This window comes from Mobula hypostoma, chromosome 12 (assembly GCF_963921235.1).
Source record: "Mobula hypostoma chromosome 12, sMobHyp1.1, whole genome shotgun sequence".
Taxonomy (NCBI): Eukaryota; Metazoa; Chordata; class Chondrichthyes; order Myliobatiformes; family Myliobatidae; genus Mobula; species Mobula hypostoma.
This window is the reverse complement of record NC_086108.1, coordinates 31,821,576-31,839,713: the sequence shown is the minus strand read 5'-3', so window position 1 is coordinate 31,839,713 and position 18,138 is coordinate 31,821,576. Positions and strand designations below refer to the sequence as shown.

General features: G+C 41.9%; 1 protein-coding gene across 3 annotated transcripts in view; it reads left to right on the top strand.

The window, feature by feature from the left end:
• The window catches only part of suco (SUN domain containing ossification factor), a 110,961-nt gene that overhangs the window by 25,021 nt on the left and 67,802 nt on the right, over positions 1-18,138 (top strand). The gene's annotated exons all lie outside the window — the stretch shown is intronic.

The following is an 18,138-nucleotide window of genomic DNA, read 5'->3' as shown; positions in this document are numbered from 1 at the left end:
GAACTTGAATATTTTAATACCTCTTGGTGTGTTTCTGTGCACTTTGCAGTATTGTAGCTGCACTTTGCAGTGTTATATTAATTTGTATGAACTGTACAGCTTTAAATGATTATTCTCACTTTGATCTTGTATCAAATCAATGATCACTGGAAGACTTAAATTACTTCGTTCAGTACATCTGGCAACTCTTGGGCTGTATTCCTTGGAGTTCAGGAGAATGGGGGGGGCGGAATCTCAAGGAAACATTCTAACTGTTAAAAGGCCTGAACAGATTACGTATGGCAAAGTTATTTTCCATGGTAGGGGAGTCCAGGACAAGAGGGCACGACTTCAGGATTGAAGGATATCTATTTAGAACACAGATGCAGAGAAATTACTTTAGTCAGAGGGTGATAAATCTTTGCAATTTGTCACTGGGTGCAATTAAGGCAGAGATAGGTTCTTGATTAACCAGGGCATCAAAGGGTATGGAGAGAAGGTAGAGGATTAGGGATGACTGGAAGAAATGGATCAGCCCATGATTGAATGGCATAGTGGACTCGATGGGCTGAATGGCCTACTTCTGCTCCTATATTTTATGGTCTTATTATTGGCAGGTATTAAGTGAAATTCAGTATCGGCCTGTTCTTTTGTATCTACAGTTCATAGTTGTACTAATTTTATGTGACCACTTTTTTGATCAGCATTTTAATTCCTGAAAATAGTTTTTCTGAGATCTGTCTTTCTCTGAGTTAATTAAGAACCTTTCTGTTTCTCAATATGTATGAAAAAAGGTATTTAGATCTGTTTGTGAACTCCATATGGCCCCCCACAATACAACATTGTGATATCTTTATTAATCATTATTGTTTAACCTATTGTATGATTCAACTGTAATAGTGTTCACTGGGTCAAGATTGAAATAACAAATGATTCTCAATTTATTATTTTGTACAGTTCGTGAACCGTCATGTCAGTAAATGATAGACACCACACTTTTTATTGTAAGACTATGAAATGAAAGGAACTGTAGGTAAGGCAAAGGGAGGAAATTTTTTCAATCCATTGTTAATAGTTTCCTCTCCAGATTATGATTGGACAAAGTTCCTAGTACACACAAATTGTTTGTTTAGCTTGTATCAAATGTTTTGTGGGAGGGTTTGGGAGTAAGAAAGTGAATATACAGGGCTTAAATGAAATTTTAAACATAACTTACGAATGGAAGCTCTTTGCTTCCCACCCGGCCTTCTCCTTAGTCTGAGACGCTGAAGCTTCTTGTAGAGCACAGCTAAACTGGAGTTTAGTGTGTGTGTGTATATAACATGGAAGTGTAATTCAGTTACTAATTCCCAAGACAGAAACAGAAGGTCAGTTAATGCATATCCTTAACTGGTATTGCCAATGTTTTGCCCACCACAGCAAATTTGTGTAACTTTCTGTGGTGCACATCTGTATAACAACTGCAAACTGTGATTCTTAAGGTAGTGCACTTAATTAGTCTTGCTCATGATCAAAACACAGCAGATTGAGCAAGCGATGCTCCCTTTTTTGTTTCTCTTATCATTTAAATTGAGATTTCATCTAAGTAGAATTTAATTTTGAAAAGCTTTTGAAGCATCAAATTTTTACTGTTTCTGCACTGTTGTCACTTCTGCTTTTTTGTTTTTTAAAGAAAAAGTACTTGAATGCAGATTTGATATAAAGACAAGGGCTTGCTATCAGCCTGGGCCTGGCCCGACACGTGCCTGAACATCAAACAGGCTGTGTTGCTTAACTTGGTTTCGAATTTTAATTCCTTTAATTTTGTTTTAATGTTTTAGGTTGTATATGAAATGTCTAATTTTTTGGTTTCTTATTCTGTTCTCTTTAAACACAATGCTACTTTGATTATGATGGAATGTTAAGGAATATTAAACTTAAAGATGGGACATTTTAGTTGTGCTAGTGAGAATTTGCTGATTATAGAGAAACTTTTTAGAAATGTTAGTATTTTTTACTTTTGAGTTGGAGTTGGGGAGGTTTTTAAAAATTTTACAATGCTACATTATGAAACTCCTGTTTGGTGACATTAGCATGACTGTCACCATCTAAATCAAAGAGCTTTAAATAAGTTCTATTCATAGCTGTTGATAGTTTGTGTATTTGCAGACCTGAATTTTGTTAAGTTGCTGGTCTGCCTGGGTGCATTTTAAATTGATTGCCATGCAAATAATCAAAATCAGGAATAATTAGTAACAAAATTGTTTAAATATATTGAATTGCAGTCTCAAAATAATTGTAGAAGGAATCTGACTGAATATGGACTGGCAGCGAGTGTTTTCAGTCTGTATACGGTTAATTTGGTTAAAAAAAATGGGCGTCTTAATTTTGCAATAGGGAAATACCCTGTAAGGGACTAATGTGGTGACCCACTTTCTAGCACACACGAAGCGGCTCACGAAACAGTGCGCGCAGGCAGAGGCCAAAAAGGGCGCCAGGCCATCTTCACCAGCAGGGGGAGAATCCCGCGCGTGGAAAGGGTCTGGGAATATGCATTCCCCACAGCAGTCCCGCCCAGGGAGGGCGGGAACAGGAAGGCTTTAAAGCAGGCCGCGAAGTTTGAATAAACCTCTTTCATCGCGACTCTAACTCACCGACTACATGTGGTTATTTTAGCGCTGTGTGTAGCACACCGCTACACTAATTCATTTTTATAGGTTGCTTTCCTTGATTTGTGTTCTTTCTGTGATTTTTTTTTTTACTTTGCCTGTGGTGAATAATTTCTGCAAGGCCTAAATATTAAAATAAATGAATACTACAGTAATCTATGTCACGGATATCTGTTTTTATTAGCAGATATCTTGTGACATCGCTGACAGTAAGGTGATTTGATGTTTTATAATGGGAGTGAGAAATGGTATTCTACAGTTTATTTTCATGTCTTTAAATGGAATTTTCTGAAGTTTGTGTTGGCAAGGTGTATGAAGATTAACGGGGCTTTCTAATGTCTTTTATAAATTTCTGGTCAGTAGAAATAAGTGTACTTTCTTTTAAAATGTATTCATATGTCTACATTCAACCAAAAAGTGCGGCAGCCAGCCTGTATGTCTCCATTAATGCCTCTTTAGTTCTGGCTGCTAAAGTGATCTCTAATGTTGGAAGAAAGCTGGCTGTGTTGTGTGTTGGATGTTTTTAGTAAGCTTTAATATTTGCTGGTGATTACAGATTGAGTTTCACTGAGCTAAATAGAAATTTGTACACAGGCATTTTGTTTTCTACCACAAATGGTACTTCTGACTTTAGATTCCTGATGTTATTGAGGATAGCTGGCACTCGGTGGAAATAGTGCCATATCCTGAGTGCCTTCAGTTCTATATTGAACTCAGTTTTTGGTTAACACATTCTGTTAAATTCTGAAATTTAGCTTATTAGTGTTTCAATAAATTTTGGGTAATTCCACAGACATCTCTATGTCAAGACCAGTTGACACTTGAGCTTGGAGCCTGTTTTAAATGGAACAAGTTGGTATTAAAATGCTGCTGTTAGATTGATATTTTGTATAAGCTATTTCCTAGGCTCCCTGGGTGTAGTATCCAGCTTGTGACACTTCCATTAATGGATCCATAAATCAAATGCATCTTGTGAGATGATCAAAAACCAGTCTCGGTACAATCTGCTACTTCGCAAACAAAAGGACTTTTGTGAGCGATCGATTTTGGCATTTGTGCCCAGAGCTCTCAAACTCATTAACAGTCCCATTCTCTCTAGTATGGAAAATATCATATTTCTTTTTACATATACAGTGCCTTAACAAGTATTCTGCCCCCACATTGATATTCATATTTTACTGTCTCATTTAAAAAATTTAAAATATATTGAAGTAGGATTTTATAAGCTAATCTGTAAAACATTGTGCATCGTGTTAAATCAAAAGAAACATTTCAAAACCTGTCAACCGTTTAGTAAAAATTAAAAACCAAAATTGATGCTGAAAATGTTCATCACTTTTGTCGTTGCTATGCTAACTTTTCTCAGGTGAGATTTGCAAATCTGCACAAATCTGGGGAAGGATCCAAGACTCTCAAAGGCACTAAACATACCTTGGGGCTCAGTGCAGCCCATCATGAAATTACAGCCACACTACCTAGGTCAGGCTACCCTTCTAAACTTAATCGCAGGAGAAGAATGTAAGAGAGGCTGCTGTGTCACCAGCAGTGCGTGAGCTGCAGAAGTCATTGGCTGCAACTGGAGATGAAGTTTATGGCTCCACAATCCCCGAGGCCTTGCACAAAATGGTTATTTATTGAAGAGTGGCAAGGAAGAAGCCTTGGCTTAAAAATAAAGAGCACATTCTTGCCTGTAAAGACTTGGCAAAGCATCATTTAGATTATGCTGTAAAGATGTTTAAGAAGGTCTTGTGGTCGGATGAAACTAAGATGAAACTTTTTGGCCTCTACCTAAGTGGTATGTGTGGTATAAATCTAATATATAATTTTATATATAAAAAACTAATAATAAGTCTGCTTGGTGACACCATCCCTACTGTAAAGTATGGTGGAGGTAGCACCATGCCATGGTTTTCAGCAGCAAGGACTGGAAATCTGGTCAGGATTGATGGGAAGATGAATGCTGTTAAATACAGAGAGATCCTGGATTTAAAAACTCGATAGCTTCTACCAGAAAGCTTAAACTGGGTATGAGGTTTGTTTTTCGGCAGGACGGTAACCCAGAGTGCACTGTCAGAGCAACCATCAAGTGGCTTCGAATGAAGAGAATTTATGTTCTTGTGTGGCCCAGTCAGAATCCTGACCTTAACCCATTGAACATCTCCGGCAAGGTCTCACTGTTGCTGTCCACTGCCACTCCCCACTTAACCTAGCACAGCTTGAGCAAATTTTCAAGGAGGAGTGGGAAAATCATCATGTTGTGCAAAACTAATAGAGACTTATCCAAAAAGACTATTGGCTGTAATCGCTGCAAGAGGTGACTCAACCAAGTACCGAGCAAAGGGGGATGAACTGTTGACCTTCCAGTTTCTGAATTTTTAGTTTTTCATGGTTCATAATTTTCTGATTTTTGGGTTCAAAATTGAAAAACAAGCATGTGATTCACAAATAAAAATTCTCAGTTAAATTGATAAAATCCCTGGTTGTTATTTGAACAAAGGGTTGGGGACTGAATACTTTTACAAGGCATTGTATTCTTGGGGAAAGAGAATGCAATTCATTATTATTACAGGTTACCACAATCCAATGCATATGCACTGCTCCTCAGTGAGTCTACATTGAGGTTTTTTCCCCTTCACTTGGATCTGGTGGGCTACAATGGCCTGGCCTAATTATTCGTTGGCCTGAGTTCCTGTTACTGCTTTTGCTATGGCAATGGCCAGCTCTGGTATCTGCTTAGCCGCCCTGTGTGCGATTGGAGATATCCCAGCAGTAAACCCATTGTCCCTTATCTCCTTGCAAGTTTTGCTTAGAAACAGCTTGACTTGATTATCGTTCCTGTCTTAAGTGTAACACCCTGGTAAAGGTTTCACTGCTAACATAATGGTCTTTCTGTAGAAGCAGAGTGTGGGTTATGGTTAGAGATAACAGGTGCTTTGCAATGTGAGCTATCCAATCAGGGGAGCAGGTTTTTTTTTGTGAGTCTGACACTGGTGTGAGCTGGGGGTTCTTAGTTTGGTGGGAGGTGAAGAGAGAAGATGCTGGAGAGAACCGGTCATAGGATTCAACCCAGTGGGGACATGATTCAATGGACTAAGTGGCGATCCACTGAGGATTGGTGAATATGTCTTTGGACGAGTTGAGCTCCAACTTGTGCACGTTTGACTGTTTAATTATAATGTGCTCTTTTTGTTCTTTACTAACGCTTTAGTTAAGTTAACATTCATAAGTTCCTTTCATCCTATGCAGTGTGCTGTCTGTTATTTCTTGGCACAGATTTGTAACAGGATTGCAAATTACACAGCATTCACACAAACCAGGGTTTGGAGTGGGAGGGCCATCCCAATCTCACGGATTTGGAGGGACCAGAGTGTGTATTCCCTAGACGTATGCAGTCCAAGGAAACTGAGGTTTCATAAGTTAACACGAGGAAATTTGCAGATGCTGGAATTTCAAGCAACACACACAAAAAGTGCTGCTGAACACAGCAGGCCAGGCAGCATCTCTAGGAAGAGGTACAGTTGACGTTTCGGATCGAGACCCTCCGTCAGGACTAACTGAAAGAAGAGATAGTAAGGGATTTGAAAGGGGGAGGGGGAGATCCAAAATGATAGGAGAAGACAGGAGGGGGAGGGATGGAGCTAAGAGCTGGAAAGTTGATTGGCAAAAGGGATACGAGGCTGGAGAAGGGAGAGGATCATGGGACGGGAGGCCCAGGGAGAAAGAAAGGGGGAGGGGGAAAACCCGGAGGACAGGCAAAGAGTTATAGTGAGAGGGACAGAGGGAGAAAAAAGAGAGAGGAAAAAAAATAAGCGATGGGTTAGGAAGGGGAGGTGGGGCATTAGCGGAAATTAGAGAAGTCAATGTTCATGCCATCAGGTTGGAGGCTACCCAGACGGAATATAAGATGTTTTTCCTCCAACCTGAATGTGGCAGTAGAGGAGGCCGTGGATAGACATAGCAGAATGGGAATGGGACGTGGAATTAAAATGTGTGGCCACTGGGAGATCCTGCTTTCTTTGGCGGACAGAGTGTAGGTGTTCAGCGAAACAGTCTCCCAGCCTGCCTCAGGTCTTGCCAATATATAGAAGGCTGCATCGGGAGCACCGGACGCAGTATATCAGTGGCCCCCAACCACCGGGCTGTGGGCTGGTACCAGGCTGCAAAGCCTGTGCTACCGGGACGTGAGGAAATGATATGAGTCAGCTGCACCTTTCCTCATTCGCTGTCACGCACTGTTGACCTTGAACATAGGGTTGCCAACTATCCCATATTAGCTGGGGCATCCTGTGTATTGGGCTAAATTCATTTGTCCCATACGGCACCGCCTTTGTCCCGTATTTCTCTTCTCCTCCCCCCCCCCCGCTAAGGTAGAGCGTTCTATGAAGCCTTTCGTGCCGAAATGGCACGAAGCGAAGAAGCAATTACCATTAATTTTTATGGGAAAAAATTTTGAGCGTTCCCAGACCCAAAAATAACCTAACAAATCATACCAAATAACACAAAACGGAAAATAAATAACACTTAACATATAGTAAAAGCAGGAATGATATGATAAATACACATCCTATACAAAGTAGAAATAATGTATGTACAGTATAGCCGGGAAGATGAAGGCAAAACCGATTTGTGGGGGAAAAATCGGCGTGTACGCGAATGCGCACATTACATGTGTTGTAGCGTGGATGAAATTACCGGAGAGACAGAGTCACTGGTAGATACAAAGCAGCTTCTTTATTCAATACAACAAGGTACAGCAGGCATCTTATGGACGGAGACGCTTTCCGCAGAAAGGTCTGCTAGCTAAATGTGGGCTCGATATTTATATGCTAAACACAAAGGCAATCGCTACTTAAAAAGTTACAGACAATGCATAGACAATGCTTCCTTTTGAAGTTACATGTAAACATCACACCTTCGGATTTCATCCTTTCTGACGCCAACATGTCTGGGTTGGTATCCACAGCCTTTATTTCAATCCACAATACATTTATTTGGCATTTTACGTGCCAACATAGAAGACAATTAATATTTATAATGTATAGATCATACTGTCTTCGAAGCTACAGCATCAGGCACCAGAAGTATCTGGTATTCACACCTTTTAGGAAGCCCATTGTGGTGGACTCAATCCACAGTCCTTTGTCAAACAGTTAAAATAGAATTCTGGTGGCCAAAGTCATTTAAGTGTAAACAAATCATCTACCCAAAAAGAAATCCACTCTAACAACATGCGCACTTCACGCATGCGCACACCGGTGCCCGTGCAAGGCTTCATGGTCATGGTAGTCATTGTAAAGTGTCCCAGGATTTGACTGCTACTTTTTTTTCCTTATTTGGGAGTGAGAAAGTTGGCAATCTTAACTGTGAAAGACTCCCCCGCCGGTCGGCTAGTCCGCAAGAAGATTGTCCATATTAAACTGGTCTGCGGTGCAAAAAAGGGTTCGGGAACCCTGCAGTATATCACCCCAGCTGACTCACAGGTGAAGTATGGCCTCACCTGGAAGGACTGTCTAGGGCCCTGAATGGTGGTGAGGGAGGAAGTGTAAGGGCATGTTTAGCACTTGTTCTGCTTACAAGGATAGGTGCCGGGAAGGAGATCGGTGGGAAGGGATGGGGGGACGAATGGACAAGGGAGTCCCGTAGGGAGTGATCCCTGCGGAAAGCAGAAAGGGGGGGGAGGGAAAGATGTGCTTAGTGGTGGGATCCCGTTGGAGGTGGCGGAAGTTACAGAGAATTATATGTTGGACCCGGAGGCTGGTGAGGTGGTAGGTGAGGACAAAGGGGACCCTATTCCTAGTGGGGTGGCGGGAGGATGAAATGAGAGCAGATGTGCGTAATGGGAGAGATGCGTTTGAGAGCAGTGTTGATGGTGGAGGAAGGGAAGCCCCTTTCTTTAAGAAAGGACATCTCCTCCGTCCTGGAATGAAAAGCCTCATCCTGAGAGCAGATGCGGCGGAGACGGAGGAATTGCGAGAAGGTGATGGCATTTTTGCAAGAGATGGTGGGAAGAGGAACAGTCCAGGTAGCTGTGAGAGTTTGTAGGCTTATAGTAGACATCAGTAGATAAGCTGTTTCCAGAGGTAGAGACAGAAAGATAAAGAAAGGAGAGGGTGGTGTCGGAAATGGACCAGGTAAACTTAAGGGCAGGGTGGAAGCTGGAGGCAAAGTAAATGAAGTCAACGAGCTCAGCATGCATGCAAGGAAGCAGCACCAATGCAGTCATCGATTTAGCGAAGGAAAAGTGGGGGACAGATATCAGTATAGGCTTGGAACATGGATTGTTCCACAAAGCCAAGCTGGGACCCATACAGGTGCCTATGGCTACACCTTTAGTTTGGAGGAAGTGGGAGGAGCCAAAGGAGAAATTAAGAGTAAGGACTAATTCTGCTAGACAGAGGAGAGTGGTGGTAGACGGGAACTGGTTAGGTCTGGAATCCAAAAAGAAGCGGAGAGCTTTGTGACCTTCCTGGTGGGGAATGGAGGTATATAGGGACTGGACATCCATGGTCGGGGCCAGGGAACTTAAAATCATTGAAAAGATTCAGAGCGTGAGAAGTGTCACGAACATAGGTGGGAAGGGATTGAACAAGGGGGATAAAGCCGTGTCGAGGTATGCAGAAATGAGTTCGGTGGGGCAGAAGCAAGCTGAGACAATGGGTCTACCGAGACAGGCAGGTTTGTGGATCTTGGGTAGGAGGTAAAAAGGGAAAGTGTGGGAACTGTAAGGTTGGTAGCAGTGGATGGGAGATCCCCTGAGCTGATAAAGTTTCATAAGTTACTCCTGTTGGTGAGACCATGACTCTCAATAGAGAACAAGGTGGACAGGTATCACAGTGGGGCATTGTTTATCTCATGCAGCTGTATATTAGCTGTTGGTGCCAGCTGCTCAGCCTTATAGGACTTAATTTTGTCTTTCTCCAAATAGTGGCTAGATATTTCCTACTGTTTTCCTTCCATTTCCTATTAATAGAATGCAAATGAAAAACACTACTCAATGCATTCTAAATATAGTTATATACTAGTGACCTGTTTAATGTGGAGTGTGCATGCATCTGTCTACCACTCCAGCAGCCCTTGGCCTGAACTGACCATGCTAATTTAAACATTCAGCCTAACTTTCTCAACCTAAAGATGCTACCCTGATGTTGTTGGCCATCTGATAAGATGGGTGTGCCTAGAACATGACTTGGATAAATTCCCTCTGCATTCTTTTCATCTGCTATTCTCTTTCCATATTGGCAAGTTATTCAGACCAATTGCTGGTCACAATGCAGTGTTATGTGTTCCCATGGGTACATTTCAACATTAAGACTCCACTTCTAGAATATTCAATGTTAGCCTTCTGACTTGCAGGCTGAATCATGCCCTTCTGCACCTTGAGGTTCTACATGAAGGATAATCTATTGTTAAAGCACCTGCAACTGATCATTTAGTGTAAAATATTTTTGGAGAGGTAGAACTTTCCAAAGGTACGAAGATATTGTCTCAGTGTTTTGCACAGTTGGTTATCATGTATCCTGGCTTAGATAATGGGGAATAGTTGGCACAGCCAGTAGTGATTCAAAACTTTGGTGTCAGATCCAAGCAGGTGATAGTTCAGCTTCCTCTACTTGCACTGAGGTGGTTTTCTTCCTCAGTATTCTGTAGAGATAAAGTGGTGGGAAGAATATATTTCCAGGATGCATCTTTATTTGATTGAACCTGCAAGCATCCTTGAACCTAATGTCAAATTCCCTATGGTGCCATCTATAATGTCCCAAATGGAAGCAACCTTTTTTTTTGTAGATTATTCCATATGTTTCTGCAGGCCTATTTGAAATGTGTTGTGAGGTCCAATGAGACTTGAATTGGTTATAAAGTTGTCTTCTCTGATTAAGCTATTTATAGACTTGCCACCTCAGTGATCATGCTCACCACAGCTGGGACTGCCAGGGCAGAATATTGTTGTTGAGCTGTACTCTATTATGGAGCATCAAGCTGTTCAATGGGCTGGATGATTAGATTAGGTGAGTGTAAGCATGCTTTAAATGAATGTTCTTCAGTCCTGTGCGGTCAAAAGTTGCACTGAAAGCAGCCTTTTTTGCGGGCCTTGCCCTTGTGGGAATGCTGAATTCTGGCAGATGGTGGAATTAAAAATCTGCGTGGATTGTGAGTGATTTGGGGAGAAGAGCTTTAAAGCTCTGGATCATTTCCTGTACACACTGCTGACCATTTAATGATGTTTTCTTGGAACAGAGCAGGCTGCGTCAAGTTTGTTGGTAATCAGTCTTGAGGAGATGCAATCTAGAAACCACAAGCATGTTCCAAAATGTGTGAAGACATGAGACTACTGAGATTGGAATCTGGACGAAAAGAAGAGCAGCTGCAACTCAACAGATCAAGCGGCGTTTGTGAAGGGAAATAGACATTTGACATTTTGAGTGTAAACTCTTAATCTGGACTGAGTATTAATGTATTTTTGAAGTGCTACTGGAAATCCAGTCCATACATCTTATTTTGTCATTTTTAAAACATTCAATGTGACACAAGTAATTAAGAATCTCCATAATTTACAGCATTCCATTAAGCTACAGGAGCTGTGTAGAGACAAGGTTAAAGGTAAAATTAGAGGGTGAATTGGATTGTGTCAGTTGGCATGGGCATATAAGGATGATGAAGACTTGTGCCGTTTATGTTCTAATCTTGTTATTTTGCCAGAGCTCTCTGAACTTCTGGTAACAAGAGCAATTCTTGAAATTAATATATTTCAGCCCTAATTTCTACAGAAATTGTTGGTTGTAATGATGGAAATGTTATGCCACCCAGGTCTTCCACAAGTTTTGCTCCCAAGCCACAGGATCCCTTCCTGTACAGTCATGAACAAAATACTTTGTGGCATTTTTCATTTCATCTCGCATCTTTTAACCAGCCCATGTATGTGGTATCTGAATTACATATTTCAGGTAGAATGTTTTGTCAAGAGTAAAAGGCATCCTTGGTGTTTAATTAAAAATACATAAGTTAAATTTTACAATGCCTGATGTGCAATTAAATCAGAAAGGTGTGAGAATGTATATATCCCTAAGTCTGACATACTTTCTTCTTGAATATTATCTGGTTTCTCTGCATTTGCCACATTGCCTTTCTAGAGCTAATGTCTATATATTGGGGACCAATACTCTTCAATATCATATGATACCTCCCTAGTACAGGTCATAACATTCTTCTCAGGCTGTATACATTTTGTGCCCATTCTTGCTAAATATTAATGTTCAAATTTTTTTTTAAGTTAATAAGTTTTTTTACACGGTGCATGTGAGAAACCACCTGATAAGGGGTGTTGGTAGAGTATTTTGTACTCCATCTGCCAGACCCTTGCCCACTCTCTTAACCTTCTATGTCTCTGCAGACTCTCCATATCTTCTGCTTAATTGTTTTTTCACTCAGATTAGTATCATCAGCAAACTTAGATACACTACACTCTTTTAGATCATTAATGTATATTGTGAACAGTGTGGGCCCAGCACAGACCCCTGGCACACCGCTCACCACTGATTGCCGACCAGAGTAACACTCAAGTATCCCAACTCTGCTTTCTATTAGTTAACCAGTCCTCTAACCATGCTAATACATCACCCCCAACTCTATGCATCCTTATCTTATGGATAAGTCTTTTCTGTGGCACCTTATCAAATGCTTTCTGGAAATCCAAATTACGTCTATCTGTTCCCCTCTATCCACTGTACTCATTATAAACACTGCCTAGACAGGGCGAAAAGCATTATCATGGATGCATCTCACCCTAACCATGGACCTTTTACTTTTCTCCCATCTGGTAGATGCTACAGGAGCCTTCGCTCCTGCACCAGCAGGCACAGGAAGAGCTTCTTCCCTGAGGCTGTGACCCTGCTGAACCTCACATCACAGTGCTAAGCAGTATTGCAGCCATATTGTACTGTCTCAGTACTTTTATATTTGTGTGCTGTAGCACTTCTTATTCGCAGTTATTTTGTAAATAACACTATCCTTTGCATTTCTAGTTAGATGCTAACTGCATTTCATTGGCTTTGTGTCTGTACTCGGCACAATGACAATAAAGTTGAATCTAATCTAACATCCTCAAAGAACTCCAGTAAGTTTATCAAACAGGATCTGCCTTTCCTGAATCCATGCTGCATCTGCCTGATGGATCCATTTCTTTCCAGATGCCTCGCTATTTGTTTAATAGCTTCAAGTGTTGGCACGTGCCAAGCGGTTAAGGCATCGGTCTAGTGATCTGAAGGTCTGGATAACATCGGTGGCGTAGAGAGGGGAGACTTGCAGCATGGGTAACTGTCAGTCTTCCATATAACCTTGCCCAGGCCTCAGTCAACATCGAAATCGATGGACAGCCGAAGAAGAAGAATAATTTCAAGCATTTCCTAACTGCAGATGTTAAACTAACTGGCCTATAGTTACCTGCCTTTTGCCTACATCCTTTTCTGAACAGTGGCATGACATTTGCCGTCTTCTAATCCTCCGGGATCTGCCCAGAGTCTAGAGGCTTTGGTGATGATTTTTTGGTAAATCATCACCAATGCCTCTATGATAACTTTTGTCATTTCTTTCAGTACCCTATCTTCGAAAGGTTGTGATGAAACTGGAGGTTCACGAAAATGATTCCAGGACTAAACGGCTTGTCATATGAAGAGTGTTTGGCTCTGGGCCTGTATTCACTAGAATTCAGAAGAATGAGGGTGACCTAATTGAAACCTATCGAATCAATAAAACTAACTCAATTAAAACAGGTTGGACTGGTTCAACATAACGGAAACATGGAGCCACCTACTTTTTCTTTAAGAAGTGTGCGAAGATTTGGCACGTGTTACGTACCCCGTAACTGGGTTGCCAAACCAGCAGAAATGGCTCACTCAGTTGGAGTCTGGATTACTAGAACTAAGAAAGTTTTATTAAAGAAACAAGCAACACAGTAATCGAAAGGATAATAAATGCAACAGTTCAGCAATGATAAACACACATGTGCACAGAATTAAGATAACAGCATCAATCAAGCTCTATCGTTGTCTAGGGGTAAATGACCAATTTCAAAGTGACACAAAGTTCAGTCCAATTTAGTTCAGTTCGCAGTAATCGTTGCTATGGCGATGGACAATGGGGGGGGGAGAGAGAGAGAACGGGAACGACTGATCATTCAGAACGGCTTCCACTCACAGACTGGCAATATTGCTCACAAGCAGCTTTCTGGGCGGGTCCTTTGTGATGTCACCTGAGGTCACCGACTGTGACCCCTCCTCCAGATGCGGTCAATCCTCTGCAGTGAACCCGGCACCCAAGCGAGGGTGGACACACACCGGGCTCCCGCTGATCGTACCTTTCCACCCTGTGCGTTTATGGTTTGGTACTTCCCACCGACTTGTGAGAGGCGCACCGCTTCCAGGGTCTCTTTACCTTGGGTGTCATGTGTGACTTGCCTTAGCGAACCTGTCCCTTTTTATCCCCCTGCTGGGGTATCGCCTGTCCATCACTTCAAACAGTTCAGGGTTCAAAGGGGGAGCCGCTCTTGACAATACCCAGACTGATGGCTCCTTCATTAACACCTCCAAATGCTGCTTCGTTGTTTGCCTTGTCTCTCCCTCCCCTGAGGACAGGTGGCAGACCAACTGCTGATGTCACTGTTGCTAGCCCAGGCCAGCAAACATCTTAATTTATGTGTATTCTCGTCACACACGTCATCTCAAATGTTGACAAGCTTCTGTAATGTCCTGGTTGAGATGCTGTGAGGTTGTTTATATTAGCAGTTTTCTGTAAAAGCAGTGTGCCATGCTGGAAAGTGTTTTGCTTTCGGCTAAGATAAGGACTCATGTTATACAGCTTAGGAATGTGAGTCAGCCAGTTAGGATTGTGGTTGTGAGAAGGTTCTAGAGCGCCTGTGGGGTAGAGTTTTCTGAAGGATGGTAGTCTAGTTTAGGGCCTTTTTGATGAGGGCTACGGAGCGGGGCCCAAGGGAAGATGCTGATGAATGCCATTGGAAGGAGAGTCCCTGTTGCAGGAAGTGCTTTGTGAAGATGAATGGATCTAAGGAGGAAGGGACAGTATGCCTGAGAGAGAGCCAGTTTGTTTGAGATAGATTCAAAGGGAAGTGTGGAATGTGGCAGGTGCTCCAGTGCAGAGTAAGAGATACACCTCCAAATACTCCATTATGAGCTCCAGTGGTTATGTGTTCATTGGATTAGTTGAATTGTTTTTGTCCCTTTTATTTTCTTTTTCCTTTTAGCTGGATGAAGCTAAGGTTGGTAAATATACTTCCTTTATAATTTGGGGTGCACGAGCTGTTTTTTTGGCCGACTGATTCGTTAAAATCGAGCTTCCTACTTGGTTGAGCCCCAGATCATTTCAACCCCAGACGTGTATTAGTAGAGTTAGCTAATGAGCCAAGTTTGTGTATAAGCTCTGGTGAGAGAGTTACATTTGTGGGGACTCATCCAGGATTTCAGATGCTGTGTGACTGCTGTTTGTGTTTAAGCCAGTGGTTGGGCTTGTGTTGAGGAAAGTGATTAAGGTACTTTATTGTGGATGCTGCAGGGATAAAGGGTTGGTGTGATTCAAAGCAGTTATCTACTACAAATAATGTTTGTGTTTGAGTGGGGTGTATGTTCAAATTCCTGACGAACTGCTACTGAGAGTGCTGAGTCCTCTAATAGATGTTGGAACGGTTGCATTGATCTAACGGCATTTTGTCCAATCAGCTGGTAAGGATGTCACGTTAGTCCAGACTAGCAGTGACATAACTGAAATTGCACTGCCTGAAAGGTGCAGTGTGGAGAGGTGTGGTCATGCGTAGTCCATATTTTGAGAGAAGGGGGGCATATAGCTGAGGGTGAAGACTTTAAAGACAAGTTGTTTTTGTTTCTGTGAAATGAGAAAGTTGTCTGATGTGAAAGGTCTAATAGGTCCTTCAGCGGTTGGCAAAAATTCTATTTCTTGTTTTGACTATTACATCACTGGTTGATAAATGCCAAAGTTATCGTAGGCTGTGGGTGTTCTCTGGAGTTAAGTTCACATCTGATGGGGAATATGTGGCTTGGGTGGAGCAGACATCTCAGTTAATAGATGAGTGGCAGTGCTCAGATATGAAAAAAGAGACATGGAGAGTTCAAAGGTTCCAACGGTTAATATAGTGAGGTTCCTAAAGGCAGCTAATTACCTGCAAGCTCTAGAAGATGCTTTCAGCACTGATGAAAGTACAGCAGATTTTAGGATGAAATTCAGGCACTCATTCCAGGGGGATGGAGAGAAGTTGCCTTCCTTTTCAGGTTGGAGAAACTGCTACATTGTTTGTCCCACAAAAAGGGCATTTAGCTGTCTCAGAAAAATTGCTTGAGGTTGGGGTAAGTTGTGAACGGCAAGCTGTCACATGACATGATTGCTCTGTTGTCACGTGACCAGCAACAATGAATATAGCATTGAGTCAGGTTTTAAAAACAAACATAAACATTTATTAAACTCTGCTCAACAATAGTGAAAAGTATTCAAACGACTAACTTAACCGGAAGTTAACTGCTATACGGAAACTCTGGAACAGTTCTTAAAGTGGTAAATTGGAACACAGTCTTAAAGTGACACTTCTCTGGAAACGTATTTCTTCGAAGACATGACGTTACTGCTGATTCTGTTCAAAGGATTCACGACGAAGGAAATAAAATGGCTTAAAGGAACTGACCTTTTCCCTGGTGAATAAACACTGCACAAACCTTCCTGATCTTACAGGGGTTATCTCAGATGCAGGCCACTATTTCTGAATGAAGATTCAATAAGGTCGATCTTGTATTAAACTGCGGAACGACACCAACTTTACCCAATCGTTCAGGTTCCCATACTTTAGTAAGGTCTTCACTCTCCAATACTAGACTTACAATAGAAAGTAAAACTCCACTTCAAAACGAAACTCCATCATGAGACGAATACGCAGCATAATGGAGTAACTGACGAATTAACAAATCAACTGCGTAACAACAGGGGTTTCCCGTTATATTTCTGTTGGGAACATGTCTTCACGTGACCTCACACTGGTGGGAAAATTACATCACCCCACCATCACAAGACCATTACATCATGCTCACAAGATATTCAATTACATCATGGTCATAAGATAGTCACAGGATACCCACAAGGTATGTAACAGTGTATTCAAATGACTCGCAAGATGCGCCCTCCATCTTTTACTAAGTTACTCAGGAGGAAAACATGATTAAGAAGTGGAGCATTTCCAAAAGCAGTTGTATCTTCAGTGGTAGCTTCTGCTAAAGTGAGCCTTGATGCCACAGAGAAAGAGCTTTAGAAGAATGAGGTGGAAAATCTTCAAGCTGAGCTAACTCGATGGATGTCTGCTAATGTTTCAGCTAAACGTGACACATCCAGTGGAAATCTAGACCCACCTGTACAACTTGCAATGCAGAGGAACGCTGCTGAATAGCTTCCATTTTTGTGGGAACGAATACTTCCATTGTGACGAGGCTCGTGGGAGCATCCAAGGAGAGAAATGGAGAGCACTTTTTGAAAACCTTATCCATTCACCCTTTGTTCAGAGCTGCTCTTGAGAAGGTTCAAGTTCTTCCTAAGCAGAATGATGAGCGGAAGCTAGTAACTGTGTAGTACATCAGTCTAAGCATGTCATTGTTGTGTCCTGGAGTGAAAGGAGCCCCCAAATTTTCCGGAGTGCCCAATGCCTCGATCATTCAGGTGGATGCTCCTGATGATCAAGAGGAAGAGTCATGCTTGCCTGCAGGAGTGCTGGTGAGACCTGAACTGCAGAAATCTTCAGCTGTCTATGCAAACAGGATGATGGTGATTATCAGGAACACCTTAGGAAAAGATGTTACCTTAAGACATGGAATGCAGATTGCCCATCGTTTTCCTGTGACAGTAGTATCTAGTTTCACAGGGAAAATGGAAGAGGAGGTCTCGTGGATTGAGGAAGTTGATGTCGAAGTCATTCAATTTTGGTGATTCACTGATACCGAAGAATGGAAAAGGAGATTAACGGATGATGCAGCTGGAAATTACATAGCACTTCTACTTTCTCAATAGGCTAAGAAAATTGGCATGTCCCTGATGATTCTCACCGATATTTACAGATGCACTGCACTAAGAATGCTATCAAGGGCATCCAAGAAACTGCAGAGTTGTGAACATAGCCCATAGCATTACGGAAACCAGCTTTCCAACCATGACTCTGTCCATGGAAAAGCAGCCAACCTAATCAAGGATCCCTTCCACCCTGGTCATCCTGCTTCCTGTTCTTCCTCCCATCAGAGAGAAGATGCAAAATCTTGAGAGCGTTCACCATGAGGCTCAAGGATGGCTTCTGTCCTGTTGTCATAAGACTATTTTGAATGGATCTTCTATATGATTAAAAATGAGCCTTTGATCTGTCTACCTAGACATGGCCCTCGCCATTATTGTCTACCTGCACTGCACTTTCTCCACCATAACATTATAGTCTGCATTCTGTTTTTCTCTTTTATACTTGATG